Source organism: Mus caroli, unplaced genomic scaffold (genome assembly GCF_978045245.1).
Source record: "Mus caroli unplaced genomic scaffold, Mus_caroli_1 scaffold_13, whole genome shotgun sequence".
Classification (NCBI taxonomy): domain Eukaryota; kingdom Metazoa; phylum Chordata; class Mammalia; order Rodentia; family Muridae; genus Mus; species Mus caroli.
Window position 1 is genome coordinate 79,365,599 of NW_028227268.1, and position 12,637 is coordinate 79,378,235.

The window sequence follows — 12,637 nt, forward strand, 5'->3', positions numbered from 1 at the left end:
CTACCACCTCTCAGGAGGAACCAAGCTGCAGACCAGACTGTTAACATACAGACATTTAAGGATAATAAGATCCAAAATATAGGGTGCCAGCAAGATAGTTCAGCAAGTGAGGGTACCTGCTGCATAAATCCAGTAACAAGGAAAACTTCTTCACTGCACTTAGATGTGAGCCAGATGCATCACCTGAGATCCAAGACTAGCTGCAAAACTATGGTCCAATGCTGGAAGAAAAGTAGCCATGTTTTGCTAGTATCTATCTCCAAGAGCTAGGTCCATTTGGAAGGGATGCTCAGAGGAAGTGTGAACCCTACCATTCTTCTTAGACAGTCACCTTGGAAGCCACCTCCCATAACTGTGCCTTCTGTCTCCTGACCAAAAAAGGACAGTTGATGGTGGAAGAAAAGCTTGCTCTTCAGGTCCTGCATCTCACGTAGGCAGCACAGTAGAGCTGATCATGACGGTAGGGGCATGGGTAAGTCGGCCCCAAGGGTGTAAACAAGGGAGAGCTGGACTCACAAGTTTGTCTGCTATGTAGTGACATGGGCAAGGAAGAGTTGCGTACCTCTTGCCCCTTACTGCCAATGGCAGGAGGAGAACTGACCCTGATGTCATCAGAATGGGCGACCTGGCCCCGCCACTCACCTGTTGCAGGCCTTAGGAGAGCAGGCCCTGTATGTCACCTGGGCAGCACAGTAGAGTTGGCTCTGGATGTGGGGGTTGCAGGTGAGCCTACCCAAGTGCATGAGTATGGGAGAGCTGGCCCTGCCTCTTGTCTGCTAGGCAGCAGTGCAAATTAGGGCGAGATACCCTCCTCCCCTTCTCCATCTCTTGCTGTCTATGGCAGGCAGAAGACCTGGACCCCAGTTCATGAGATACTAGAACTGGCTATGTTCCTTACCTGCTGCAACACTCAAGAGAGTGGGCCCACCACCTTGCCTGTGTATCAGGATAAAACTGGTCCTGGTAGTGGGAGTTGCTGGGGATGTAGGCCCTAAGGCCATGAGAGCAAGACAGCAGGCAGACTGACCAGTTCAGATATCTCTCAGGCTGTATCCAGGACTTTGAGTTGGCCCACCTAACATCTACTCCACTAATAAACTGCTGGAGTGCATGAAGGGGCCGGTCCTACAGATCCAAAACTACATGACATACATGATGCGGGCCAAGAACAAGATATCTAAGAGGAATCCCAGTGAGGTTCCAGTATTGAGTGTAGCAGAAGCCAGAGGCCTCATATCAAACCAACAAGTCATTGAAATAAACATTTGCAAGCAAAGAAGTGTGAACCAAAGAGTATAGTCTGGGGCATATTGTGACACACTACAGTTTCCACAAAAAGATTCTTTTTCTCTGTTGTGGAGGATGTGGATGGTGGTACGAGGGGAGGGGAAAATGAATAGGATTGGGGTGCGTGATGTGAAATTTACCAATAAATAAATAAAAAATAAATAAAAAGTTTAAAACATAAAAATAAAAAAGCTTGCTTTTGCTCTTATTCCTTACTCTGTCATCAAATGGATGAAGACAAGGGATGTAGAGGTAACTCCGTGGTTAAGAACGCTCATTGGCTCTTCCAGAACCACCTATAACTCCAGTTTCAGGGGGTTCATCGCCCTCTTCTGGTCTCTGTGAGAATTACAATCACATGGTGACAGTACAAATGAATATGCACATAAAGTTAAAATTTAACTTAATTAATTTCTTAATAGAGAGAGGTACTACCTCTCTCCTAAAGAGATCACTAATGTATCTGATTAAGAAACTTTCACTTTGAACATGGGTTGAGTCTCTGCAGCCTGAAGGAACTGGGGCAAACTGAGCTGAGCTGCACTAGGGGATCACCTTCACACCCTCAGGAGACTCCAGTCACATGACACATACCCACCAGGTTCCTTCCAAGGAACCCTGTGTTACTTAAATCTTCTTTCTGCTTCAATGGAGGGGATAGGAAAAAGTCCTTGACACATCAGGGCTGGAGCTCAGACACAGACATTAGGCGCTCTCAGACCAAATAGCCAGCCCTCCTCATCAACTGCAGCAATTGGCCACTTGATAACCCATGTCTCTGTGACATAAAAACAGTGTCGGGAGCTGAGAGAAGGGCAGCCAAAGGAGAGAGAGAAAGAGGATAGCTAAGAGTGCACATTGAAAAGCTTCAGGTGAAACACGAAGCCTTCTTCCTTCAGCCAGAAGTCTGGGTCTGCACCACGCGAAACAACCATCCACACTGTCTTTGACCTGTTTATTTGAACAAACAAGGAAGTTGTTGCCATGCCTGACAGCATAGCCTTTCATATTCCACAGCAGCTTGACAAAGTCCCTCACAGAACAGCCTTGCATGCCTGCCTGGCTGACAAAACATGCAACGTAAACACATCGGCCGTGAGCCAATGGGATTGCTGGAGAAGGAAGCCAAACATTCTCTGTGTAATGAAGGTCCGAGGCCCTTGGATCTCAACGGAAAACAGCTGTCTTTGGAGCTGGACCCAAACGCAGTGGTTACATCCTCCCCTAGTGGAATTCCACCCACAAGGGCTGGAAGGCTTAGACTAGCAGTTCTCAACCTTCCTCATGTTGTGACCCTTTAGTACCGTTCCTTGTGTTGTGCTGACCCTGATGTAAAAGTATTTTTGTTGCTATGTCATAACTGTAATGTTGCTATTATTATGACTCATTATGTAAGTGTCTGTGTTTTCTGATGGTCTTAGGTGACTGTTGTGGTAAGGTTGTAAGGGGTTGGGATCCACAGGTTGAGTGAGGTCCACTACTCTACAAACTCTCCTGCTTCTATTTGCTTTTCTGATTAGGACTCACTTTGTAGCATGATGTGTCCTGACTCCTGTGCCTGTGCACTGGAGAGGAGCTTCATGCTCCTCAAGTAGGGTCCTCTGATGGTCACTTTGCTTAGTGGGGACTGAAGACCCAAGGCCCTCCACGCTTCGAAAGACTGAGACAAGTATCTACTATTGGCACACATATGTCCATAGCAACATAGTTGTCTGTAAAGTTATAAATATATATCTTACTTGTTATGCCTGCGAGGTGTAATGTAACCAAGAACGTTCACCTCCCATTGTCTTCTTATTATGCTTGAATTGTCTTGTGGCTGTATTTGTTACTTTGATGTGGCTGAGACAAAACCACTGACAGACGAAACTTAAGAAAGGTCTTGTGGTGGCTCATGGTTTGAGGGGATACGAGCTCAGTTTGCTTTCTCCTTTATATTTGATCTGGGTGTATTTGGTAATGCTGCCTCCATTCAGGGCGAATCATTTGTCCTCAGTCAAACATCTCTGGAAATGCCCCTAAAGATATTCCCATAAGTGTGCTTCCTAAGTGATTTCAAATCTAGTCAAATCGATACTGCAGATGACCATCCCAACCGGTTTTTCTTCCCCTCTCTTTTCAGATTATATGTCTGGGATACAAGGATTTTACAGGAACATTTTTCATGTCCCAGATCCCAGAACAGGACTAGCTCACACTTGGCACTCAGTAAATATTTAGCAGCCTAATCAGAAGCTTGATTAAAAGGCTGACTGGAGTCAGAGACATTTTCAGATCCTTGGCCCTGCTTCCCTGGTTAAGCAGAGCTGGAAGGGACAGCAGCCATGACCTAATAAACATAGGCATCCATAACACTGTAAGCTCCACAGAATGGATTAGGATCCCTTGTCCCTAACCAAGCATTCAAGTACAAGCTTTTCATCTGGGCAGGGACCCTAGAAAGCACCAGTGAAGGGATTTGGATAAGAAACCCCTAAAATAACATGTGTCAGTGTGCAATCTAGTGATACCCCCGATGGGATTCCCAGGACACTATATAGCATAGGACCCTGGCTGCCTACACTAAGGGCTATTTTCTAGTAACTCCCACCTGTCTCATAAAGGCTACTACTGCAAAAGTCAGCCTCCAGAGCTTCCAGAGAGCCCTGCACACTGACTGAGTACAGTATTGCTGCAACACAAGGAATTTGAGGGGCAAAATCCTGGGCGAGAGCAATAAGAAGCTGCTGAGTAAAGCAGCCATGAGCTCAAGAGGCCAGGGCAGCTGCATGTGCATAACTCTGTTAGACCACAGCCTACAGATAAACAAGTAAGCAAATAAATAAATAAATAAATAAATAAATAAATAAATATGAGTATATTTATTCTGTTGGTTTATAAACTTTTCTTACTTGAAGAAGAAGAAGAAGAAGAAGAAGAAGAAGAAGAAGAAGAAGAAGAAGAAGAAGAAGAAGAAGAAGAAGGAGGAGGAGGAGGAGGAGGAGGAGGAGGAGGAGGAGGAGGAGGAGGAGGAGAAGGAGAAGGAGAAGGAGAAGGAGAAGGAGAAGGAGAAGGAGAAGGAGAAGGAGAAGGAGAAGGAGAAGGAGAAGGAGAAGGAGAAGGAGAAGGAGAAGGAGAAGGAGAAGGAGAAGGAGAAGGAGAAGGAGAAGGAGAAGGAGAAGGAGAAGGAGAAGGAGAAGGAGAAGGAGAAGGAGAAGGAGAAGGAGAAGGAGAAGGAGAAGCCACTTCTTTCAAGGGAAATCATGTAAGCAAAGCTCAAAATACAGTAGAGATTAAAGAGGAACTCCCTAGGACTGGAGAGATGCACCTATGGTTAAGAGTGGCTTGCTGCTCTTGCAGAGGACCAGAGTTCAGCTCTCACCCTCCACCTTGGGCAACTCACAACTGCCTATAACCACAGCTCCAGGGGTTCTGGTTCCCTCTTCTAGTCTTCAAAAGCACCCAGACACACATGGCAAACGCTCACACAGACAACACACATACACATAAATTTTAAAAAATTTAAAGAGGAATTTCCTGAGCTAAAGCTGAAACCCCATCACCCTCTCTCACCACACACGGGCCTATGAGAGGAACATGGAGCAGCTCAGAGAATAGAAGGAAGCCCCTCGCTAATTCCTCCTCCTCACTTTTGAGACTCACGTCACTGGTTCTGCTGTGAGTTCTTGCTAGTTGCTAACAGTAAGCCAGGAGAAAGAGGCAATGAGGATGGACACCACATCTGAACTTGGAAAGAACAGATACTCGGTGGAAAGTTCCTGGGAACCCTGTCTGGGCACTGAGATGTTCCTATCCAAGCCACAAGTCACAACCCTCCTTCAACTCCAGAAACACATCATCGTTCATGTCATCATGCCTGGGTCACATGTTGACAGCCAGTCGTGTCAGCATAATCACTGTCAGAATTCCCACATCTCCTTCCTCAGGTGCCAGAGGGACGGTCACCATGGCCGAGAAGACTCAATCCACCCATGTGAAAGTGGGTCTCCTCACACCCTTGTAGGTGTGCTGGGCACTGCATCTTGCCAGAGTATCCAGGAGCGAGCTCCTGGATAGCTTTGAGTCTACATGTTTGTTCAGGGAAGCCAAGTTTGAGGTCAGGAAGCTGGAAAGAACAGTCTATTTTTCTGGACAAGAAGAGAGAGCAACATGGAAGGAGCTTGCCTCTCCTTCCAGGAGCTGTTTAGGTTTCCGATGGCAACATCTGGATCAAGAACATGACGCCCACCCACCCCTATTCCCTGAAGCCAGACCTCTCACTGCAATACTTCCCAGGCCAGCTGCCCTCTTTTCAGACCTGACATTAGTCCAACTTGTGTGAGGCAGCCAAGTCACCTACTGGTTTTACCGATCCATGGGCAGGGGAGAAAAAAATCACAGTTTGTCCTTATGCAATGCCTGGGTGTTCCCTCTACTGACCTGGAAGTTGTATAGAATTATGATAATGCGTGCTCCAATAATGAGTAAAATTTACATCTTAATCAAAACAAGTTTTTTCAAGAGAAAATAACAAAGAATGATAAGGCTAAGGCCCAGTGGGAATTAGCTCTCCATGTTGCTCCATGCTCTGAAGGGAACGCTGACGGCTCATCTCAAACAGAACAGCTTTCCCGACCTTCATGTTTTATTGATCTATTTTATTTCAGTGTGTCTGTGTGTGTGTGTGTGTGTGTGTGTGTGTGTGTGTGTGTGTGTGTGTGTGTGCCTGCATACACAGGCACACTCATACACACACATGGCTTTGTGAGTTTCACATTTTCTTCCTCAGTTGCTCTCCACCTTATTTTTTTTCAGATGCCTTTCTTTTTTATTAGATATTTTCTTTATTTACATTTAAAATGTTATCCTCTTTCCTAGTTTCCCCTCTAAAAACCCCCTATCCCTTCTCCACATCCCCCCTGCTCACCAACCCACCCACTCCCACTTCCTAGCCCTGGCATTCCCCTACACTGGGGCATAGAGCCTTCACAGGACCAAAGGCCTCTCCTCCCATTGATGGTACTAGGTCATTCTCTGCTACATATGCAGCTAGAGCCATGAGTCCCACCATGTGTACTCTATTGTTGGTGGTTTAGTCCCTGGGAGCTCTGGAGGTACTGGTTAGTTCATACTGTTGTTCTTCCTTTGGAGCTACAAACCCCTTCATTTCCTTGGGTCCTTTCTATAGCCTGAGTTGTTTTTAGGTCGGAGATTTTTAGCTATGCATCATTCTCAATTTGTTATAGATACTTCAGCTGTTTAATCTTGCCTTACTTTAATTTTGGTAGGTCCCATACATCTAGAAATTCATTCATTTCTTTTAGACTTTCCAACTTGGTAGAATGTATGTTTTCAGGTAAGATCCAACAGGTTTCTAAATTTCACTGGCTCTCTTGCAGTTACCCTTTCACCTCTTATTTTTGGACGTTCTCTCTATTTCTTTCATTAGGTTGACTAAGAGATTGCCCATTTTATTTTTTGAAGAACTTTTTGATTCATTGATTCCTTGTTTTTTTTCCCATTTTCTTAATTTCTGTTCTGATCTTATGACTTTATCTCTGCCTATTGATTTGAGGTTTAGATTGTTCTTCTTTTTCCGGGAACCTAACATGCATCGTTGAGTTATTTATTTTAAATTTCTCTGATTTCTTTCTTGCATTATTTATTTATTTAATGCACATTGGTGTTTTGCCTGCATGTATTTCTGAATGAGGTTGTCAGATGCCTGGGAGGAGGAGTTACATATAGTTGTGAGTTGCCGTGTAGGTGCTGGGAATTGATCTCAGGAACTCTGGAAGGGCAGCCAGTGCTCTTAACTCCTGGGCCATCTCAGCAGCCTCTCTCTGATTTCCTAATGTAGGAACTTAAAGCCATAAAGTTCCCCCTTAGAACTGAGTTCACTGTATCCCAAAAGTTTTGACACAATATTTATATTTTCTTCATTTGATTGTAGAATTTATTTTATTCTTCAGCTTAGATAGTAAGAAAGATTATTGTACACAAGTTATGTTTGGCCACAACTGAAAGCAGAACTACCCCAATGCCACAAGTTCATGGCAGAGGGTGAATGGGGAGTGTTTGGATTGTAAAAAAGAGTCTTTCAGAGGTGGTCTCTGCAACATGGTGGAGTTCCATATCTATTAAGACTCATTATCATCAGTAGCATACAGTCCAACAACTTATACCAGCCTGCTGGCCTCCAACATCCATTATTTCTGCTTCTTCAGCCTCCACAGGTGCACAAGCTTGTCTATTTGGACCTCTGCCCCATCTTTCTTATCTTGTGCTTCCGCTTACACATTAGCTTCTTCATCCACTTTGCTCTCATGGCACAGAACTTTCATAGAAGAAGGCACTAAGAGAGAGAGTGAGTCTAAGAATGTTATTTCCTTCTGGGTTTCTTCCAAAGCCTATTTGTCATTTGGTGGCATGTTATTTAATTTCCATGAGTTTGTATGCATTCGGGTTTCTCTTGCTGCTGATTTGTAGTTTTGATTCCATGTAATAAAAATATAATACAAAGAATCATTTCAATTTTTCCATATTAGCTGAGACTCACTTTGTTCCCTAATATATTATCTATTTTGGTGACAGTTCCATGGACTCCTGAAAAGACTATGCATTCTATAGTACTTAGATACAATGTTCTAAAATGTTTAAGTTCATTCCATCTATTGTACCATTTAATTCACATGTCCCTGTTATATTTGTGGGGATGACCTGTCAATTAGTGAGAGTGGGTACTGGGGTCATCTACTACTACGGTTGTGCTAAGGCTAACCCGTGGCTTTACAGCTTTCTTTTTATGAAACTGTGTGCATGGCAAGTATGTGTAGAATCATAGTATCCCTCTTGGTGGAGTATTCCTTAACCAGTATAAAGTGTCTCTATTTATCTTTTCTCGCTTTTGAAGTCTATTTTTTTTTTCAGATACAGAGCTGCAACACCTGCCAATTTCTTTAGCATACTTTTTTTTAACGTTCCACTCCAATGTAAAGTCTGTCTTTTGTAGTGGGGAGCTTTTATTGGAAACAACAAATAGTTGGTTACTGCTTTTTCTTTTTTTAATCCAGTCTAAAAGGCCCCATCTTTTAATTATGATAATAGATACTATTAATATTCATAGTTCTTATTGAAAGGTCTTTGTTTTTCCTTTTTCTCATTTGTTTAACTACTGTTCTAGTGTGGTTTATTCTTTCCTATGGCCTTGCGGGTGGATTTGGTTTTCTTTTCAGTCTAAAGAATTTTTTGAGTATTTTTCTGTAGAGCTGATTCAGTTGTCATTAATTCCTTTAACCTATTTTTATCATGGAAAGTTTTTTCCCCTTTTAACTATGACATGTAGTTTTGTTGGGTATAATAGTCTAAGCTGATAGCTGCTGTCTTTAGAACCTTAAATAAATTTGCCCAGGTCCTCATAACTTTAAACATTTCAGGTGAATAATATACTGTTAGTCGATGAGCCTGCTTTTATATGTGACTCGGTTTCTCTCTCTTAGTTTTTTCAATATACTTTCTTTGTTCTATATATTTAAATTTTTAATTATAATATGATGAGGCTAGGATTCTTCCTGATATTGCCTGTTTAGTATCCTGAATATCTTTCATATCAGGGTTATCATCACATTTCCTAATTCAGGGAATTTTTCTGTTATCAATCTTGGGGGTGGAGTTGAAACAAAGTCTCTCTGTGTAGGCATAGATGTCCTGAAACTCAATATGTACAATATGCTAGCCTTCAGTTCACGTAGCTCTACCTTTCTCAACCTCTCAAGTGCTTCAACTGATGGGATTATGATGTTGTAATCTTTTTTTATTAGATATTTTCTTTATATACATTTCAAATGCTATCCTAAAAGTTCCCTATACCCTCCCCCCACCCTCCTCCTCTACCCACCCACTCCGACTTCTTGGCCCTGGCATTACCCTGTATTGGGGCATATAAAGTTTGCAATACCAAGGGGCCTCTCTTCCCAATGATCGCCAACTAGGCCATCTTCTGATACATATGCAGCTAGAGACACAAGCTCTGGGGGTACTGGTTCATATTGTTGTTCCACCTATAGGGTTGCAGACCCCTTCAGCTCCTTGGGTGCTTTCTCTAGCTTCTCCATTGGGGGCTCTGTGTTCCATCTTATAGATGACTGTGAGCATCCACTTCTGTATTTGCCAGGCACTGGCATAGCCTCATATGAGACAGCTGTAACAGGGTCTCTTCAGCAAAATCTTTCTGGCATATGCAATAGTGTCTGGGTTTGGTAGCCGGTTATGGGATGGATCTCCGGGTGGGGTAGTCTCTGGATAGTCCATCCTTTCGTCTTAGATCCAAACTTTGTCTCTGTAACTCCTTTCATGGGTATTTTGTTCCCTATTCTAAGGAGGAATGAAGTACCTACCCATTGGTCTTCCCTCTTCTTGATTTTTCTAAGCCATTAAACTTTGGTCAGCCTCCTTTTCCTGCCTTTTTCCATAGACTTGGGTTGTTTACTGGTTGGTTTGTTGTTTTGTTTTGTTTGGTTTGGTTTTGATTGGTTTGGTTTAGAGTGTGCATAACAACTGGTATATTCTTATTATCTTTGTCATCATTCAACTGATCCAGTTCTTCCACCTTATCTTCAAGCTCTGCTGTTACATTCTTTCATGATCCAGTCTATTAGTGAGACTTCCCATAGATGCTGTTTTTTAACTCACCGTTTTTCATTTCCAGAACTTCAAATTGATTTTTGTTTAACTTTTTGATCTCTTTACATAATACTTCCATGTCTTGCAGTGCCTTCCTTAGTTCTCTCACATGTTTGTGGTCTCCACGGGAAGCTTTATTTTCTTCTTTGATTTCTTTGAACATATCACTATGTAATCATATTCAAATAGTCATTCTTTTGAGTTCTCAGTCTGGGGTTTCACATAGCTTATTAGTATAGAAAAAGCATGTGCTCTCTCTCTCTCTCTCTCTCTCTCTCTCTCTCTCTCTCTCTCATGTTTCTTGTGTCACAGCGTTGGAATTTACACAGGTGACAATGGTGTTCTTTGCTTGGTTTATTTTTGTCAGCTATATTCTTTCATTTGGAGTATTTTCAGTGTTTACAAATGACCTTGAGGAAGTGGGGTTGAGTTTGTAATGCAAAAAATAGTACCTCTGTCTCAATCTGCCTCAGTTCACCACCCCTTTGGGCATCATGTATCAAATATCCTGCATATTCAATATTTACATTAAGATTCATAACTGTTGCAAAAACACAATTTTGAAGTAGCAACAAAGTAAATTTATGGTTGGGCTCATCACAACATGAGAAACTGTATTAAAGGATCACAGTAATAATCAGTTAGTTAAGTAATTATTTAAGTAATTAAAACCAATTAGGAAGGTTAAGAACTGCTAGTCTGGGAGTACAGGACACCTTGTGAAAGTCTTATTCCCTGCATAGACTATAAACCTGAATAAAAATCTCAGCTAGTTATAATACCACTCTGCAAATGCCATACCCGCCAACTACAACACTGAGACACTTCAACTTGGATAATGGTTGAAGAATAAGCAACCAAGAATAAAATGGAGTTTACTTGGATTTTAAGTAATAAGATTAAGAGTGAGAGATGTTAGATGTTAAGGATAATGATTATTAAATAAAATTTGAAAAGAAAAACTGGGTAAAGTATTCAAAAAAAAGGTTAGGATACTGCTAGGGTTTATTGATTTTAGAGACTGTTAAAGCTATGGAAGATTATAACCAATAATTAGAGGGAGAGGTGATAAGGATGAATGAAGAGAGAAAAGACTTGGGCATAAGAGGAGAAGCATATGAGATGTGGCTGGAGATACAGTCATGAACTGGGTTATTCTGGATTTTCTCAGTAATAAACAGAGAGACACAATCAACAGACAAAAAAACCTTATTAAGTGATATACAAACAAATGCAAACACCGACGTAGGACGAAAGAGGGAGGACTGAATATTATAAAATAAGAAATAAGAAAGAGTATATACCAACTGGATTGCTGGCACAGTCTTGACAAGTTGAAAAGTAAACTTCTTGGATTCTTCTGGATCCAGCAGGCTTTCTGTGGTGTTGTGCCAGCTCCCTCCTTTATAGCGTCTCTCTGTGCCAGGCACTGTGCTCTGAGTCTCGGACCTTTACACCAAATCAATAGAGCAGGTTTTACTGTATTGTTGAGAAACCCAAGGCAAGAGAGGACTGAATGACCTTTCCCAGAATCACACAGCTGATGAAAGAGAGCCAATGGGGCCAGGACGACAGCCTAGTCGGTGAAGTTTCAGGCATGCGCAAAGACCTGAATGCCATCCCTACACCCCTCGTGGAGGAAAAAAGTCAGGCGTGTCTCTGTAATGCGGGTGCAGGGGAGGCTGAGCCAGGTAGCCTTGAACCTTGGTGAGTCCCAGGCCAATGAGATGCTATCTTATTTAAAGGGGCGTGGTCTAACGCTTGAAAACCCCTGAGCTTGTTCTTTGAGCCTCCATGTGTACTTGCAGGCACATGCTGATTCAAGCTGTACAACATACAAACATATACACATAAATACATTCCATATTCACACACGGGTGGGGGAACAGAGAATAAACAAAACAGAGGTACCTGACTCCTCAGTGGGCACTTTTAGGGTGCCCTGCATACCACGGACTGAGGCAGTGTGAGGCATGAACAGGCTGACACTCTATACCCTGTTCTGTAATGTTTTTCGCACAGGTAAGAGCCTGAGCGTTCCATCCTGCAGGCTGGAGCAGCATGAACCCAGCCTGCTCCATTTTGCCCACCATTCTGTCACTCCTCCTTCTGATGTCCCTGTAACCCCTGTCCGTGGAGCTAAAGCACATTGCCCTCCTGGGACTCCTTTCCGTCCCCTCCAGTTTACCTTCCCTTTGTCACTCATGCCTACTTTACAAACCAGGAACATAGCCAGATCCCTGAGGAAGAGGTGGAACAAATTGTTGGGTGAAGAGAGAATAATAATAGCAATTAAAAATAGTATTAGATTTCTATATTATTAGACTTCTACAGTATTAGACTTCAGTTTTCTATTTGTTTGTGGGATTGATTGGTTTTCATTTAAAACTTCTGTGTAATGTATTTTGATCATGACTCCCCCTCACCCATCTTCCCCCAAATTTTTGTCTCACCTCCCTACCTGCCGAACTCTCTCTCTCTCTCTCTTAAACAAACAAAAAATTAAAAAACCCACAAAACTAAAAGCCAAAACAAACAAACAAAAGACCAATAAGACAAAAAAAAGTCAAAACAAAACAAAAACTCCACAATAGAATAAAATAAAAAACATAGAGTATGTTTTATGTTAGCTAACCACTCTTGGACTTGGGGATGTGTCAGATATACCCTGGAGAAATTTTATATTTTT

At 42.4% G+C, this 12,637-nt stretch overlaps 1 long non-coding RNA gene across 2 annotated transcripts in view; it reads right to left on the minus strand.

The window, feature by feature from the left end:
• The window catches only part of LOC147001556 (uncharacterized), a 139,132-nt gene extending 127,741 nt beyond the window's left edge, over positions 1 to 11,391 (minus strand). For both annotated transcript variants that reach the window (XR_015044781.1, XR_015044783.1), the window contains exon 1: positions 11,253 to 11,391. This is a non-coding gene — a long non-coding RNA (uncharacterized LOC147001556). The remainder of the gene's footprint in view (positions 1 to 11,252) is intronic.
• Positions 11,392 to 12,637: the final 1,246 nt, after the last annotated feature.